At 38.4% G+C, this 16,842-nt stretch overlaps 1 protein-coding gene across 2 annotated transcripts in view; it reads right to left on the bottom strand.

Moving 5' to 3' along the window:
* Positions 1 to 16,655, bottom strand: part of LCA5 (Leber congenital amaurosis 5) — a 39,588-nt gene extending 22,933 nt beyond the window's left edge. Inside the window, exon 1 of one of the 2 annotated variants that reach the window (XM_014541786.1) lies at positions 16,581 to 16,655. The gene's annotated coding sequence lies outside the window, so the exon portion shown is untranslated. The remainder of the gene's footprint in view (positions 1 to 16,580) is intronic. The other variant, XM_014541785.1, reaches the window with a different exon arrangement.
* Between the last annotated feature and the right edge of the window lie 187 nt (positions 16,656 to 16,842).

Genomic DNA, 16,842 nt, shown 5'->3' with positions numbered 1-16,842 from the left:
AGAATATTATGCTAAGTGAAATAAGCCAGTCAGAAAAAGACAAGTATCATACGGTTTCATTCATTGTGGAATTTAATGAACAAACTTAACTACCAAGCAAAACAGACAGACTTATATAGAAAGAGACCAGGCAGACAGCTCTGAGTGGGGTTGAAGGGGGTAGTGAGATTGAGGGGGAAAAAAAAGAGAGAGAACTCATGGACATGGACAACAGTGTAGTGATGGTGCAGGGTGGAGGAAGAGGGGTGGGTAGAGGTAGAAGAGTGCATAGAGTGGCTAAATGGTGATGAGAAATAAAATTTTAAAAAGGACAATATTGTAAAAATCAATACAGCATAATATCATGCAGCTGTTAGAAATGTTTACAAAAAGTTTGTGTTAACAAGCAAAATGTTTATACTATTATGGCAAAGAAAAACTTAAACAGGTATATACAATAGGATCTCAACATATTCATTGAATAAATAGTATTCGATCTGAACTTAGGAACTGAAAAATATTTTCAAAGCAAAGGGTACACATATACACCAAAATATTGTTTGTCTGGGCAACATGAATTTCAGATGATTTTACCTCTCTCTTAATATATTTTTATTTTTTAATAAAATGAAATTAGATTTTTTTATAATCAGTATATTCTATATAATAAATATGTAATATGCAAATGGTCATTACATAATGACCGACCACGTAATGACCGGATCACGGGTCAGCAGGAGGGTGGGGCAGCGAGCTACAAGCGGGAAGTGGAGAGCTAGAGGAGGGGGAAGGGCAGCAAGCTATGAGGGAGGGAGGCATGGGGAGGGAGGGCCGAGGGGAGCTACAGGAGGGTGGCAGCAAGCTACTGGCATATGGATTCATGTGCAGGGCTACTAGTTTTTTAATAATTAGAAGAAACAAAAATCCCTCTGAGGAAATTAGTGTTAAAATACAGTGGTTCTAATAATATGTGAAAAAAGACATACATTAGACAGCACTACAACTATTCATTGCAGCACTACTGCAGTGGTTAAGGACTAAAACAATCAAAATGACCACCAATAAGGAATTGGCTACATATATTTAACCATCCACACAAAGTACAGTATTATGAAGCTATTTAAGGAATGAGGATTATCTTTGTATATTCTCTGCAATCTGGAGTGACAGGACATACTAAGAAAAAGAATATGGAGAAAAGCATGTAAAATATATTACCATTTTCCAATATATATATAGATTATTATGACCACCTGACCTTTGTAGGCAAATTAGCTATAATTTCACGCTGAAGTTGCTAGAGGGCCAGACCATTATAAACAGGGAAGCAGGTTGTTTACCATGACAGTAGAAGGGATTTTTTTCTAAAGATATGGGTAAATAATGCAATTTAATAGCCTTTGAACATAGGATATATATTATTATGAGTGGCCAGATTATTATGACCACCCCATCCATACTTCGTTGGGCCACCTTTTGCCTTCAATACTGTGGCGATTCTTCTTGGCATTGACTCCACGAGATGTTGAAAGGTGATGCGAGGAATCTGACACCATGCCTGATGAATAGCACTGTCCAGTTCTGTGAGATTTGGTGGTTGTGGAACCAGCTGCCTGATGGCTCTTTTAACTTCGTCCCACAAACGCTCAATTAGATCGAGATCTGGTGATTGTGGGGGCCACCTAAGCAAGGTAAAGTCTTCCTCATGTTCCTGAAACCACTCCTGCACAACATGAGCACCGGGGTATGGCGCATTGTCTTGTTGGAAGAAGCCATCTCCATTGGGATACGCCATCAACATGATAGGATGAACTTGATCAGCAACGATACTTAGGTATGTTGTGCTATTCAGACGTTTTTCCACATGAATTAAAGGGCCCAAATCATGCCAGGAAAACATGCCCCAAACCATAACACTGCCCCTACCAGCTTGAAGGGTTGTACTCATGCATGTGGGGTGCATGCTTTCATGCTGTTTCCGCCAAATTCTCACTCTGTCATCTGCATGATGCAACTGGAAATGTGATTCATCGGACCACATGACTTTTTTCCAATGCTCGACTGTCCAATCCTTGTGTTCCAGTGCGAATTGGAGACATTTTATCTTGGTAACTGCAGACAGCAAAAGTGTTCAAATAGGCCTTCACCTTCCATATCCCATATGATTCAGTGTATGGCTTATTTGCCTACAAACATCAGGTGGTCATAATAATCTGGCCACTCAGTGTGCGTGTGTATATATATATATATATCCCACGTTCAAAAGCTGCTAAATCGCGTTGTTTACCCATATCTTCAGAAAAAAATAATTTCTACTGTCGTGGTAAACAACAACCTGCTTCCCCATTTATAATGGTCTGACTCTCTAGCAACTTTAGCTACTTCAGTAGCTAAATTGCCTACAAACGTCAGGTGCTCATAATAATCTGGCCGAGAGAGAGAGAGAGAGAGAGAGAGAGAGAGAGAGAGAGAGCGCGCGCGCGTGCACGCACACACACACAAACATACACGAGGCCTGGTGCAAAAACTTCGTGCAGAGCGGGGTTGGGGGGGGGGGTGCGTCCCTCAGCCCAGCCTGCACCCTCTCCAATCTGGGACCCTTCGGGGGATGTCCAACTATTGGTTTAGGCCTGATCCCAGGGACCAGGCCTAAACCTGCAGTCGGACATTCCTCTCACAATCCGGGACTGCTGACTCCCAACCACTCGCCTGTCTGCCTGCCTGATCACCCGTAACCACACCCCTGCCAGCCTGATTGACACCTAACTGCCCTCCCCTGCCGGCCCGGTTGCACCCAACTGCCCTCCCCTGCAGGCCCAGTCCCCCCCAACTGCCCTCCCCTGCAGGCCTGGTCCCCCCAAACTGCCCACCCTCCCCTGCAGACCTGGTCATCCCTAACTGCCCTCCCCTGCTGGCTGCCTTTGACCACATGGGTGCAGCCATCTTGTGCAAGGGCATGATGGTCAATTTGCATATTACCGTTTTGTTATATAGGATATAACTTCTTATATATTATTTTATTTTTTTAAATAATCAAATTAATTTATTCTTACATTCATCTATTTGCTAATTCAACAGTTTTTTCTTTATTAAGGTATTACATATGTGTCCTCATCCCCCAATGCCCCCCACCCCTACACATGCCCTCACCCCCCTGGTGTCTGTGTCCATTGATTAGGCTTATATGCACGCATACAAGTCCTTTGGTTGATCTCTCCCCCAAATCCCCACCCTCCCCTACTTTCCCTCTGAGGTTTGATGGTCTGATCAATGCTTCTCTGTCTCTGGATCTGTTTTTGTTTATCAGTTTATGTTGTTCATTAAATTTCACAAATGAGTGAGATCATGTGATATTTATCTTTCTCTGACTGACTTATTTCACTTAGCATAATGCTCTCCAGTGCCATCCATGCTTTGCAAATGGTAAGAATTTTTTCTTTTTTACTCCAGCGTAGTATTCCATTGTGTAGATGTACCACAGTTTTCTAATCCATTCATCTGCTGATGGGCACTTAGGCTGTTTCCAAATCTTAGCTATGGTGAATTGTGCTGCTATGAACATAGGGGTGCATATTTCCTTTCTGATTGGTATTTCTAGTTTCTTGAGATAGATTCCTAGAAATGGGATCACTGGGTCAAATGGGAGTTCCATTTTTAACTTTCTGAGGAAACTCCACAGTGGCTGCACCCGTCTGCATTCCCACTAGCAGTGCACAAGAGTTCCTTTTTCTCCGCATCCTTGCCAGCATTTGTCATTTGTATTTTTAACAACACAAGAATAAAATAAACACCTAATTTTAAAAAGGGAGGGGTCTCTAGAGCAGGGCTGTCCAACAGAACTCTCAGCAAGAATGGAAATGTTCTGTAATCTATGCTGTCTAATACAGCAGCTGGCCACAAGTAACTATTGAACACGTAAAATGTGTCAAGTGAGACTGAGGAACTAATTTTTAATTTAGTTAAATATCAATTAATTAAAAACTAAAAAGCCACATTTAGTGCTGGTTAGCTGATTAAACAAACAGCTTTAGGAGAAGAGAGAAAGAAGAGTTTAGGGATAGGATCTATATTTCATTGTCTATAACTTTTATAGACTTAAAAGTGGAAATTATAATTTTCAGAAATTAGATTTTTAACATAGGCAGAAACAAATATAAAGTAATAAAATAATAAGGGATTTTAAAAACTCTGTAGTCCAAATTTGAATTAGAAGAGTAAGTATGGATTATGATGGATTTTATATTATGAAAAACTATCTCCTAGCTCTGTCCATTGACAAAATCCTAAAATAAGGAACAAACGAATTGCAAAGAACATTCCTAGCACCCAGATGTAGTGTTTAAATACTATTTCCCTTTAAAAGAAACAAGTGCTCCTAGTAAAATATCTTATTCTACATTTGAGGGAAGAAACATATAAGATGAATCTACAAATCTAAAAATGTGGTTATACTAGAAAGCAAGGAAACTATCAGACACTAGATGGAGTGACAAAAGGGCTCAAGAGCCAACTTGAAGAAGCTCATAATAGCAAAAGATGAAACAATTTCACAATCAATAAGAATTATATCAGCAAAGGATTAAAATATATCAGATATATTTAAATCCATGAGGTCATATAATACTTAAAAAAAACTAATTAGCCTTGGAAGATGCTAGGAAACCAACTTATTCACCTGACAATTGATATAATAAAGAGAAAAAAAAATCAAACATATATCTTGCCTATTTTGTTACAAGTTGTATCTCAAAATAGTAATAGCTTTAATGGGAAGTATTTCTTTACAGAATTATTCTAACAAATGAAAAAAATAGTAGAATGACAAAATTAAAATATTGTCATTTTTGTACCCACTAATGAAATAATGATCACTAATGGCTGCTAACACCACAGAATAGAAATAATAGACACTGTGTGCCTCCAGGTAGGACATAATGAGACCTCTGAAGTAATCTGCTTCCCTACAAGGAAAAACTAAATCTGATTCTGATAAAATTTCTAAATGTAAATGACATTTTACAGAAAATACAAGGTAACAAAATCCAGACTGTGGCAAATTCTATTAGGAAAAACCAGTTTCTTTAATGCGAGCAGAAAAAGAAGAGACGGAGAGGGTTATCTATATATTAAGAAAGGGAACAAACAGGCACTTATAACCTATGAACCTTACTTCAATAGAGAGTTAAACATGGAAATTATAATTTTCAGAAATAAATTATATGCAAACAAGCTATAAAGAAAATAAAATTATAAGATAATAGAGAAAATTTAAACAATGAATGGACATTTAATGATGTTAAGGAACTACTATTGCTTTAGGTGAGATAATGATATTATGTTTAATTTTTAAAAGAATCCCTATCTGCCCTAGCTGGTTTAGCTCAGTGGATAGTGTGTTGGCCTGTGGACTGAAGGGTCCTGGGTTTGATTCTATTCAAGTGCATGTACCTCGGTTGCAGGCTCAATCCCTGGGGCCTGTGGAGGAGGCAACCACACATCGATATTTCTCTCTGTCTCTCCCCCTCCCTTCCACTCTCTCTAAAAATCAATGGAAAATTATCCTCAGTGAGGATTAACAAAAAAAAAACAAAAACAAAAAAGAATCCTTATCTTTTAGAGAATTTATATTGAGATATTTACAGATAAAATTATATAATGTCAGAGGTTTGTTTCAAAATAACCTAGGGGGAAGTAGGTAAAGGTAGGGTTGAAATAAGATTGGCTATCCTATCTAATAAAGAGGAAATATGCAAAATAACCCTCACACCATCACAAGATGGCTGTGCCCACAGCGGAGGCGGACTCCCGTAATGAGCAGTAATGAGCGATCAGCAGGGACCTGAGGCTGCATGGTGCTGGGGAGGGGGACCTTGAGGCTGCGCCCCGTGCCTGGCAGGGCTTGATGGGGTACCTCAGGCCACGCCCCCTCACCCCAGCACCGGGCTGGGGGACCTCAGGCTGCACCCCACACCCCGGTGCTGGGCTGGTGGGGGAACTGAGGCCACGCCCCCCCGCCATGGCACCAGGCCAGGGGAACTTAGTTTGTACCGTCCACCCGGCAAGCACCGGGGGACCTGAGGCTGTGTCCCCCGCCTGGCGCCAGGATGGGGGACCTGAGGCTGCACCCCCCCACATACACCTGGTGGGGCTTGACAGGCATGGGGCCGGCCAGGTCTGGATCTCGCCCAATGAGGGTGGGGCCAGCCAGGTCTGGGTCTTGTGGGATTTCAAGGCACGTGCGGGCAGGGACTTGACTCTGGGTTCCACAGTGTGCCCCAGACTCTGACAGGTGGAAGATTTTCATATACATTTTACTAATTTTCTAATAGCAATATTACAATATTTCCTCTAATTCCCTTGTAATGTGCATGAATTTTGTGCACTGGGCCACTAGTGAGTTAATAGATATGTAAACTAGGTGACAGAGACACATGGCTTCACTACTGTAACATATCTACTTCTGTATGTTTGAAATATTTCTTAGTAAAAAATATTTTTTGAAAGTAAGCAAACAAATTTAGATTTAACTTTGTAGTGTATTTAGTGTGTGGCAATCAATCTAATTATTTATTATAATTAGTTATTGGATATGAAATCAGCAATTCCATTAAACACTAATATTTTAAAAATGTGTAAACTGGCCTGCAGTCATGAAAGAAAATATTTACACATTTAAAAATTGTCTAGGCCTGGGGTGGGGGGGCAAGGGCAGGCTAGAAGGGGTCAATAGGAGAAAAAAGTGGATATATGTAATACTTTCAACAATAAAGATTTAATAAAAATAAAAATTGTCTAGAAAAAAAGGATGGACTAGACGCAGTGATGGCGAACCTCTGACACACGTGTCAGAGGTGACACGCGAACTCATTTTTTAAATTGATTTTTCTTTGTTAAATGGCATTTAAATATATAAAATAAATATCAAAAATGCTAGGGAACCAACTTATTCACCTGACAATTGATACAATAAAGAGAAAAAAAAATCAAACATATATCTTGCCTATTTTGTTACAAGTTGTATCTCAAAATAGTAATAGCTTTAATGGGAAGTATTTCTTTACAGAATTATTCTAAGAAATGAAATCTTTGTTTTACTATGGTTGCAAATATCAAAAAATTTCTATATGTGACACGGCACCAGAGTTAAGTTAGGGTTTTTCAAAATGCTGACACGCTGAGCTCAAAAGGTTCGCCATCACTGGTCTAGAGCAATTAAATGACTTCACCACTTATCAACCGTGCAAATCTGGAGAAGTCACCTAACTTCTCAATCTAAATTTGAAACTCAATTTTCTCATCTATAAAATAGGAATAATAATAACTTCTTTAGAGAATTATTGTAATGATTCAATGGGATAATTCAATCACTACCATACAATAAGCACTCAGGAAATACCAACAATTATATTTACAATTCAAACATACGAGATGCTCAGTTAATTCTGATCCATGTTCCTTGTAAAAATCGTTCAGTTTTAATTCCAATATAATTAAAAGTGGATTATATGGAATAGATGAGGATGATTTGATTTATATGCACATAGCAGAAGTAGCTCAATCATCTAGTTAGAGGTGCCACCTAACTTTTCATTGCAAAAGGTAAGAATCCACAAAACATTACCTGCCACTCATCTTATGCATCAGCACATTTCCCACCCCAAATATATGCATATAGTTTAAAAAAAAGAAAAAAAAGAAAAATACTGCTCGGCCAGTGTGGCTCACTTGGTTGAGCATCTTCCTATGCACCAAGAGGTCTCCGGTCAGGGCACATGCCCAGGTTGCGGGCTTGATCCCCAGTAGGGGGCGTGCAGGAGGCAGAGGATGGATGTTTCAATCTCTCCCTCTCCCTTCCTCTCTTTCTAAAGAAATCAATAAAAACTTTTTTTTTTTAAAGGAGATATCCACGGCCCCAATATCCAAGAGTCTTGATCCCTGGGGCAACTATTTTAATGGCTTCTACTGTTATGCTTACATATTTCTTGAATTAGCATTTTTTTAGACTATGGAAGATGAGGATTTGATTAAACCTCAGTTTAAAGGGTTACAATATGCAATTACATGTTGGTTATGCAGAATTCTTATTTGTCCTTTTTTTTTCCTAATTGAAAGGAAAAAGCATCCTTCTATCATCACTGACATCTACCAGTTTGTCATTCTATATACAACCTAAATTCCATTCCATTCTTCCCCTTACAGATATTTTTTGTGGAGACCTGTGACTTCCTATTTGAACTTAAACCAATTACTTTCTAAACCTGTTGCACCGCTGTCATTCTGGAATTACTTTTACTGTACTCATACGTTAACCCACCATTTCTAATAGCCTATGCCATCATCTTTATTAGTTTTCATTATAATTTTACCATTCCAAATCCTCAAATACCTTCTCCAGAAAGGGTGTATGAGTTAGGAGGTAAGTGTGCTAAGTCCTCGCATACCTGAGAATGTTTTTATTTTATCCTCATACTTGATAGTTTTCAGAGGTTCTGAGTTCTAAATCATTTTCTCTCAGAACTCTGGAGACTCTGTTCCACTCTTCTAAACCTTCAGAGCTGCTTGTGAGATGTGAGTCATTCTTTTAACCAACATTTTTTTTTTTTAGCTCTATGTAACAGTAATGACAACAAAAAAATGCCTGCCTTAAGGGTGTTTACACTGTAGTTGTGCTCATCTCTTTCTCATTCCCTTACAGGTTATCTTTTTTTTCCCCTTCCTAGGAGCTTTTAGGATTTTCCCTCCTATTAAACTGAAATTTCACAATGATGTGCCTAGATGTGGGTCTTTTTCACTGGTTGTGCTGCCCTTCGCTCTCCCTCTACCTTTTGATATGGAAACTTGTATTTTTAAGTAGCAGAAACGTTATGTTACCTTTTTGATAAGTGACTCTCTTTACACTTTTTGAAACATCTACTGGTTAAATTACAGACATGTTCTCTTTTTCTTTTTGTACTATTTTCAAAGAGATTTACTCAATTTATCTTCTAAACCACCCAAATTTTTTTTTTAATTTGTGCAAACATCTTAATTTCCAAGAACTTTCTTGTTCTGATTTTTAAAAAATAATTATTCTGTTCTTACTTTACAGAGGCAACATTATTTTCATTCCTCTGAAAAAACTAAATAGACATTTTGTTTGTTTTAAGGTTTCTTCTGATCCAGGAATTATCTGTTTCATCTGGTGACAGATTTTCTGTTTGTCTCAGGTGGTTTACTTATATACTGCTGGGGTTTTTTGTTTGTTTTTTTCCTTTGGAGGCAAGTTTTGGTTGTCCATTGATACTTAAGAAAGAGGAAAAAAGAAGAATGAATGGAAACCATATACATGTGCGTTGGGGACTCCCTTTCAGCTAGAATGAGGAGGGATTATCTCCAGACGCAAATGTTCGTGCGTGTGTGTGTGTGTGTGTGTGTGTGTGTGTGTTTGTTTGTGTGTGTGCGCGCGCCCCCGTTGTGCTTGTATTTTATTTCCAGAAGAAATTACCTCTGCATTTCTGAGGCAAGGGTGTAGGGCAGGGAATAATTACATTGACTGTCACATTGGACTTGGGTAAAAAAGAAAGCAAAACTACTTCATATATAGTTTTTCAATTATTCTTCCTTCCTATTTTCAATCATCCTTTTCTTCTTACTTTAAATCCCAAGATTCTCTGAGATTCTGTTTGATATTCTGTTGGATACATTAGAATCTCTGTTTGCTGCAGTTTCCTCTTGAATATTTTAGGACAGAAGTTTCCTCTTTCTCATCTGTTTCATCTATCATTACTCTTTGCCACTTTCAAAAATGTGTTGTAATTGCTCATCTACTGAGAGTATGCTATCATTCCTTCAATGCTATAGGTTTGTTCTTTTTTCCCCATTAATATTATTTTAACATTGTCTCCAAAGAGAAAAAACAAATGTATATAGTCAGATCTACATCACTCATAGCAAACATGTAATTTTAAAGCCAATTATTTCTAACAATGATTCTCCCCCTTTTACAACTTGATAAAGCAATCACTTTTCCAATGTCCATGAAACTACTGTTCAATTCGTGTACCCATTAGTTCAAGAAAAAATTACAGATGCCATTTTAGACAATAAGGAAATCAAGATGCGCAAAAATATACTATGAGTTCCTCTAGGGCAGAGTCTGGCTCTTCTATCAAAGAGAAGCAATGAAGAAAAACAGTCCCAATAAATTATGTATGTATCCTTTAAATATTCTGAAAAATATTACATGCTAATTACACGAGAACACTTTCTTTTCATTTTGTTAAAAAATGTGTTTTTATTGATTTTTTAGAGAGGGAGAAGGAGAGATGGAAACATAAATGAGAGAGAATCATTGATCAGCTGCCTCCTGCACGCCCCCTACTGGGAACTGAACCCGCAACTCTGTCATGTGCCTTGACTAGGAATTGAACTGGGGACCTCTTTGTTCATGGGTCAATGCTCAACTACTAAGCAATACTGGCTGGGCGAGAATAGTGATAAAAAATTCAAGAACAGCTCCAAGAACACTAGAGAATACTTTACCTTTGCCAAACTTCTGATTATTTAGGATCTATTTTAAAATAAGGCAAGTATTTTAACTAATGTATACCGTACTTGTATTATCCCCTACTCTGTTACAATTCTTCATGACAACAAACAAGTAGTATTCCTTAGAAAAGATAGCAACCCAAAGATCAAAGCCTTCCTAGAGAATAGAAACTTAGGCACTTTTGAAAAGTCACTTTTAAAAATGTTGTCCTTAGTCCTTATAAAAAACATCGTTGTGTGGCTGACAGTGCTGTCAGAAAAAAACAGTTTAAACGAGCAAATAGGCAAACACAAGTTAACAAGTTAAAAAAAAAAAGACATGAAATATTAGACCGAAAGAAAGACAAAGATGAGATAATATAACTATTAGAATAACTACTACTGTTTCTTATAAACTTATAAACACAAAGTACAATAGCTTAATAAGATTACATAACAATTTAGCGCAGGTGAACTCTGGGGCATCATCCCTTTCTTTATATAGATTAAGGAAATTAAGGCCCACAAGACAAAGTGACTTACCCAAGATCACAGTTTATCTAAGATCTCAGAACTAAGTTAGTAAAACTTGAAATGGACTACAAGTTTTCTGAATCTTAATTGGGTGTGACCTATTCAATATTTCACTATCAACAATCATATGAGAATTACCTCACCTGTGAAGCCACCTCCATCTGCAACTATCTCATAATGTAGTCCTCTCCTTGCTAAAACTGAAGAAGCATTTCTGCTCCTTTTGAGAGCTAAACCTCTCATGAGTCTTCTTCCCCACACCACCTCACCATCTCAAAAATCGTGCTCCTGCGATTGTGTCCTCTCTACAGGATCCTTTCTGCCAACAAAGAGGCTCTAATAAAGCTGTCACTGGGCTCCATGTCCTATTGCATTTACAACCCAATTTCTCAACTCCAGTTTCCAATTAAATTTTTAAGAATAATGTATAATCGAGAATATCTCTACTTCTTTTCCAACCATTTTCTTCTGAATCCCTACTAGTCAGGTTTTCATCCCCACTGAAATACCTTTTGTTAAAATAGACCATGACTTTCATCTTGGCTAAATCCAATAGCCAATTTTCTGTCCTATTCGACCCTGACCTCACAGCATTTGACACAACTAATCATTCCTCCCTTCCTAAAACACTCTATTTTCTTGCTTAGTTTCCATAGCCATCTGCTTCCCTGGTTTTCTTACTATGTCACTGGCTGTCTGCTCTCAATCCCCTTGTTAAATCTGCCTCCTATTCCTGATCTCTAAATGTTGAAATGCACAAGGCATGACATATTGGTACTTTTTATCTATACTCTCCCCTTAGGTAATGTCATCTAGACTTCTTTTACCCCGACTTTCAGATTCATATATCCTCCTTCCTACCTGACAACTCCATCTAAAAGTCACTTCACACTTACATGCCCAAAGCCAAAATTATGATCCATCTCCCTTCTACCACCACTCTTTCCTGCTTTTCTGATCTTATTAAATGGCACCCTCATTTACTAAATTACTTGTGTTGAAAATTTAATGATCATTCTGGATTCCTTCTTAAGCTCATATCCCACATCCAAACTATTTGTAAAACCAGGTGGTTTTTATCTCCAAATATATTCCAAATTTGATTATTTCATACTGTCTCCACTGCTACTAACTTAGTCCAAGCCACCATCTTTTTCTCACTTGAACTTCTGCAACAATCTCCTAATTGATAGTCTGCTTTCATCTTTGCTTCCCCAGTTAGAAAACACCATTTGATACAATTATCAACTGGCAATGCTCTCCTGTTTAATACCCTTTAATGCAGGGGTCCTCAAACTTTTTAAACGGGGGGCCAGTTCACTGTCCCTCAGACCGTTGGAAGGCCGGACTATAGTTTAAAAAAAAACTATGAACAAATTCCTATGCACACTACACACATCTTATTTTGAAGTAAAAAAACAAAACGGGAACAAATACAATATTTGTATTTGCATGTGGCCCGCGGGCCGTAGTTTGAGGACCCCTGCTTTAATGGCTTCCTACAGTCATTAAATCAAACCTGAAATATTCCTTAATAGAACCTGAAAATTCCTATAAGGTCTAGACCTTGTTGCCTACTTCTTCATTCTTGCCTCATGCAACTCTTCCCCCAATCTGCTTTTTCAGTCAAGCGGCCTCCCTGTGTGCCTCAAAGAGGCCAAGCTTATTGCCAACTCACAGACTTTGTACCTGCTGCATCCTTTATTTACCTAGAACTTCACAAAGATGAGTCCTTCTCTTTATCCTATTCACAGCCCAAATGCCACCTTCTCAACGATGGCCCCCATGACTGTTCTATTAGAGTGAGTCCAGTCACTATCTTATTACTATTTTTCTTCATAGACCCTGTTACTATTGAAAATAATCTTACATTTGTTGTCTCTCCCACTAAATATAAGAATCATGAGAATAGAAATCTTTTCTGTCTAGTTCACTATGGTAACTACAACACCATTTACTAATTTTTTTGAGGAATAAAAGATTATTCTGTAATGCTATTCCAAATAGAATATTACTAGTTTCATTGTATAAAATTTGCCTTTCTGCTTTAAAGGAAATGTTATATCTTCTCTCTTTCAAATAATTGCCATAAAGCTTCATTAAATCTCTAAAATTCCCAAGAGAAAAGTTAGAAAATAAAAAAGTTTTGCTCAGAACCATTACCACAGTAAAGTTGGAATATTATTATTGAGTTAATTTTAAATAACTAAGATGACCTAATAGGGCTTCAGACAAAATAAATTTCACTTATAGTTACAAAAATAACTTCTATTTAACTAATATAAACTAGTTACAATATGTTAACTAAATAAAATTATTTTTTTCTTACAAGAAAAAAGCTATGTAGATTAATAAAACTTTGAAGATTTATATTCCATGTATAGTTTTCCAACTAATTTAAACTAATTCTTTGTGACCAAGAATGAATTGGTTAACAGTTGTTCATCTGTTTTCCCTATCTGTACAGGGGTAACTAGACAAAAGCAGCAACAACAACAACAACAAAAACCCCTGAAAAACTGTAAGTCTTACCCAATTTAAATTCCTAAGATGTGTTTATTTTCTAAAAATGGCCAAGAGTGCTATCATGATAATGCTAGGAAACATTAAATCTAACACTTGGCATTTTTCATCCAAAAACAAACTTTCTTCCTAAAAAATGTCCCAAATAGTATAGGTCATACAAAACAGGTCATAAAAAAATTAAGCTCCTTCAGTATCAGAATGTCTCCTTTTATACACAGTTTCAAATGACTCAGGATATAAATCTATAGAGTCCAAAATTCCCATCTTCTCCACATCCTCTCCAGCACTTGTTTGTTGATTTGGTGGGAATGCAGACTGGTTCAGCCACTGTGGAAAACTGTTATAGAGTTCCCCCCCAAAATTAAAAATGGAACTGCTTTTTGATCCAATGATACCACTTCTGGGTATATATCCTAAAACGCCAATCAGAAAGAATATATACACCCCAATGTTCATAGTAGTGTATTTATAATAGCCAAAGAATGTATATGCATATATGCATAACTCATGGACACAGACAATGAAATGGTGAAGGCCTAGGACAGTGATGGCGAACCTGTGACACGCGTCAGAGGTGACACGTGAACTCATTTTTTTGGTTGATTTTTCTTTGTTAAATGGCATTTAAATATATAAAATAAATATCAAAAATATAAGTCTTTGTTTTACTATGGTTGCAAATATCAAAAAATTTCTACATGTGACACAGCACCAGAGTTAAGTTAGGGTTTTTCAAAATGCTAACACGCCGAGCTCAAAAGGTTCGCCACCACTGACCTAGGAGGTGAGGGGGCAGGGTGAAGGGAGGCAAAGGGGGATGGGGGAGATGAAGGACATCTGTAATGGAGTCAACAATAAAAAGAAAAGTTTAGTTTCGAGAGAAAAAAAAATTATATAAAATCAAGTAACTGTTCCTTGTCATTTCTCTGTGTTCAGCTTCTTTGTATAAAACATTGCTGCCTGGCTACCTCTGCTGCCAGCAAAAGAGCTCACACAACAGGCAACTAGGTGAGTATAATAAAAATAAAGAGCGAAAAACATAAATAAGGAGATCGCTCTCCCCCAAAAGAAAAATAACCAAAGATAAAAATAAAAACAATATTGCTGCATTAAAATTGCAATTGCTTCTCTCCCACAAACGAGAAAAATGATTAGAAATTAATAACACCAAGTAAATTTTTACATTCCTCTACCTATGTTCCAGAATATTCCTAAAGCATTTCCTTATTCTACATTTATTTTCATGACGCTACTCTTGCTTTAAAATCAAACTATGCTTAGATTTTAAATATGGTCTCCTAGACTCTTGGTCAGATCACAGTAAATGCTAGACTTAAACTTTAAGGCATAATTAGCCTCTTAAACAATTAAAGCATCTTAACTTCTTCGAAACAATGGGTCAAATTAAAGCGTCTTAACTATAGTACATATTCCTAAAGTTTAGTCAATCAAATGAAAACATTACAGAATATTCACTCATTCATGAAATATTTACTGAACACCTACTAAGTGTCAGATACTGAATTAAGGATGGAGCTGGGGATACAAAATAAGACACAAGTGATCCCCTACCATTAATAAACTCCCAGCCAAGAGAAAGGTAACATAAGAGTGTAAGTACTAATGATAAAGGGAAGTAAAAGGGACTAAGAAAACTCACATAAGAGTGTAAGTACTAATGATAAAGGGAAGTAAAGGGGACTAAGAAAACTAAGATTAGAGGACAGAAGGGAGTTTGGAAAGGTTTCCAGAGGCAATAAGGACTCAATGGAGTCTTTAGGTACTAGCAGAGATTAAACACAAGTAAGATTTGGGTAGTAGGTTTATGTTTTAGGGAGGTGGGATGGTAGATGAGGTTGGTAAAAGAAGGCAGTTGGTGAGGGAAGACGACCTTATTGCAGTAAGAGGAAGCAGCATGTGCAAAAGTAAAAGGCATACAGCTGCTGGCTTCAAGTAATCAGGCCGCTCCTGACCACATCTAGGGAGAAATGCGGCTTCACCTCTGGGCTACTCTGGGGGTGTCTGCTGGATTACTCACCACACCTGGGCAAGCCTTTTCTCCAGCCATGCCAGAGGGATTTCAGTCTCTACCAATGTTCTCCTCTCACGTTTCCCAGGCCCGTGTTCCTTTTCACAATACATGTAGTGAGCTCAGGAGGGTGAGGATTGTGGAAACTCTGGGAGGGAGCACTGTGGGCACGATGGAGGCCACACCACCACCAGCCACAGCACAGAGCCTCATGTATCTGCAAGGAGCTCCACAGGCCAGTAGCCCTGCTGAGAGTATTTGCAGGTTGGGGTTGGCTTGCTGTTGGCCGACTCATGTGAGAATTAGGCACTGGTTTCCTTCCTGACACACACCATGGCATATAATTAAACTGCAGATAGTTTACAACTGTGCTGTCCAATACAGCGGCTCCTGAGCACCTGAACTGTAATTAGTCAGAACTGAGATATGTTGTCAGTGCAAAATACACATGGGATTCTGAAAACTCAGTACATAAAAAAAGAACATAAAATATCTCTCTAATAACCTCTTTTATGTTTGTTAATGTTTTGGGTTAGATAAAATATATTAACTTCACCTGTTTATATTTTCTTGCGTGGCAACTGAAAAAAATGTTAGATACATAACATTAAAACATAAAATAATTTAACATTTAGCATCTCTGACTCCTTGGTCCTGCCAACGTAAATGCCTATGCCAAGTTTTTTTTTTTTTTTTTTTTTTTTGCCAACCCTCTTTCCTCCTCTCATTCCATCCCTAAAAGAAGTGTAAATTCCCCCCCTGCCCCCAACTCTTTAAGAACCTTCCCACTCTGACCATAGTCTTAATCTCTTATTTATTGGGACCCAGAGTCCCCAAAAGCCTCACAGCCTCCTTTCCCATCTTCAATCTCCACAGGCCTCGAGGGTCTTAAAAACAACGCCTAACCCCTTCTCGACATTTCCTGCAATTCCTTCCGTCTCTTCTAGAACCCAGCGAATAAAACCACCCTTCCGCAGCCCCGCCTCCTGTGTTCCTCATCCCGCACCGGTGGGTCAGCCTCCCCTCCTCCCGGCGCTCTCCCAGCGGCGGGCATTTCACTTATTTCCCCAGGACTTCCTTCTCCCCGCGCCCCCAAATCCTCCGGCACCCCTAATCCTTCCACCCCTCCCGCTTTAACAACTCTACCAGCACGCTCCCACTCACACGCTGGATCGCTAGCTCCCGCACACGCCAGTCCCACCCGCTACCCGCAACTCCTCCCGGTCTCCGCGCCCACCGCAAAGCCCACCCTCCACCCGCCCGGCCCC

Source organism: Myotis brandtii, unplaced genomic scaffold, assembly GCF_000412655.1.
Source record: "Myotis brandtii unplaced genomic scaffold, ASM41265v1 scaffold2790, whole genome shotgun sequence".
In the NCBI taxonomy this organism is placed as follows: domain Eukaryota; kingdom Metazoa; phylum Chordata; class Mammalia; order Chiroptera; family Vespertilionidae; genus Myotis; species Myotis brandtii.
The sequence above is the reverse complement of the archived record's forward strand: the minus strand, read 5'-3'. Positions and strand labels throughout refer to the sequence as shown.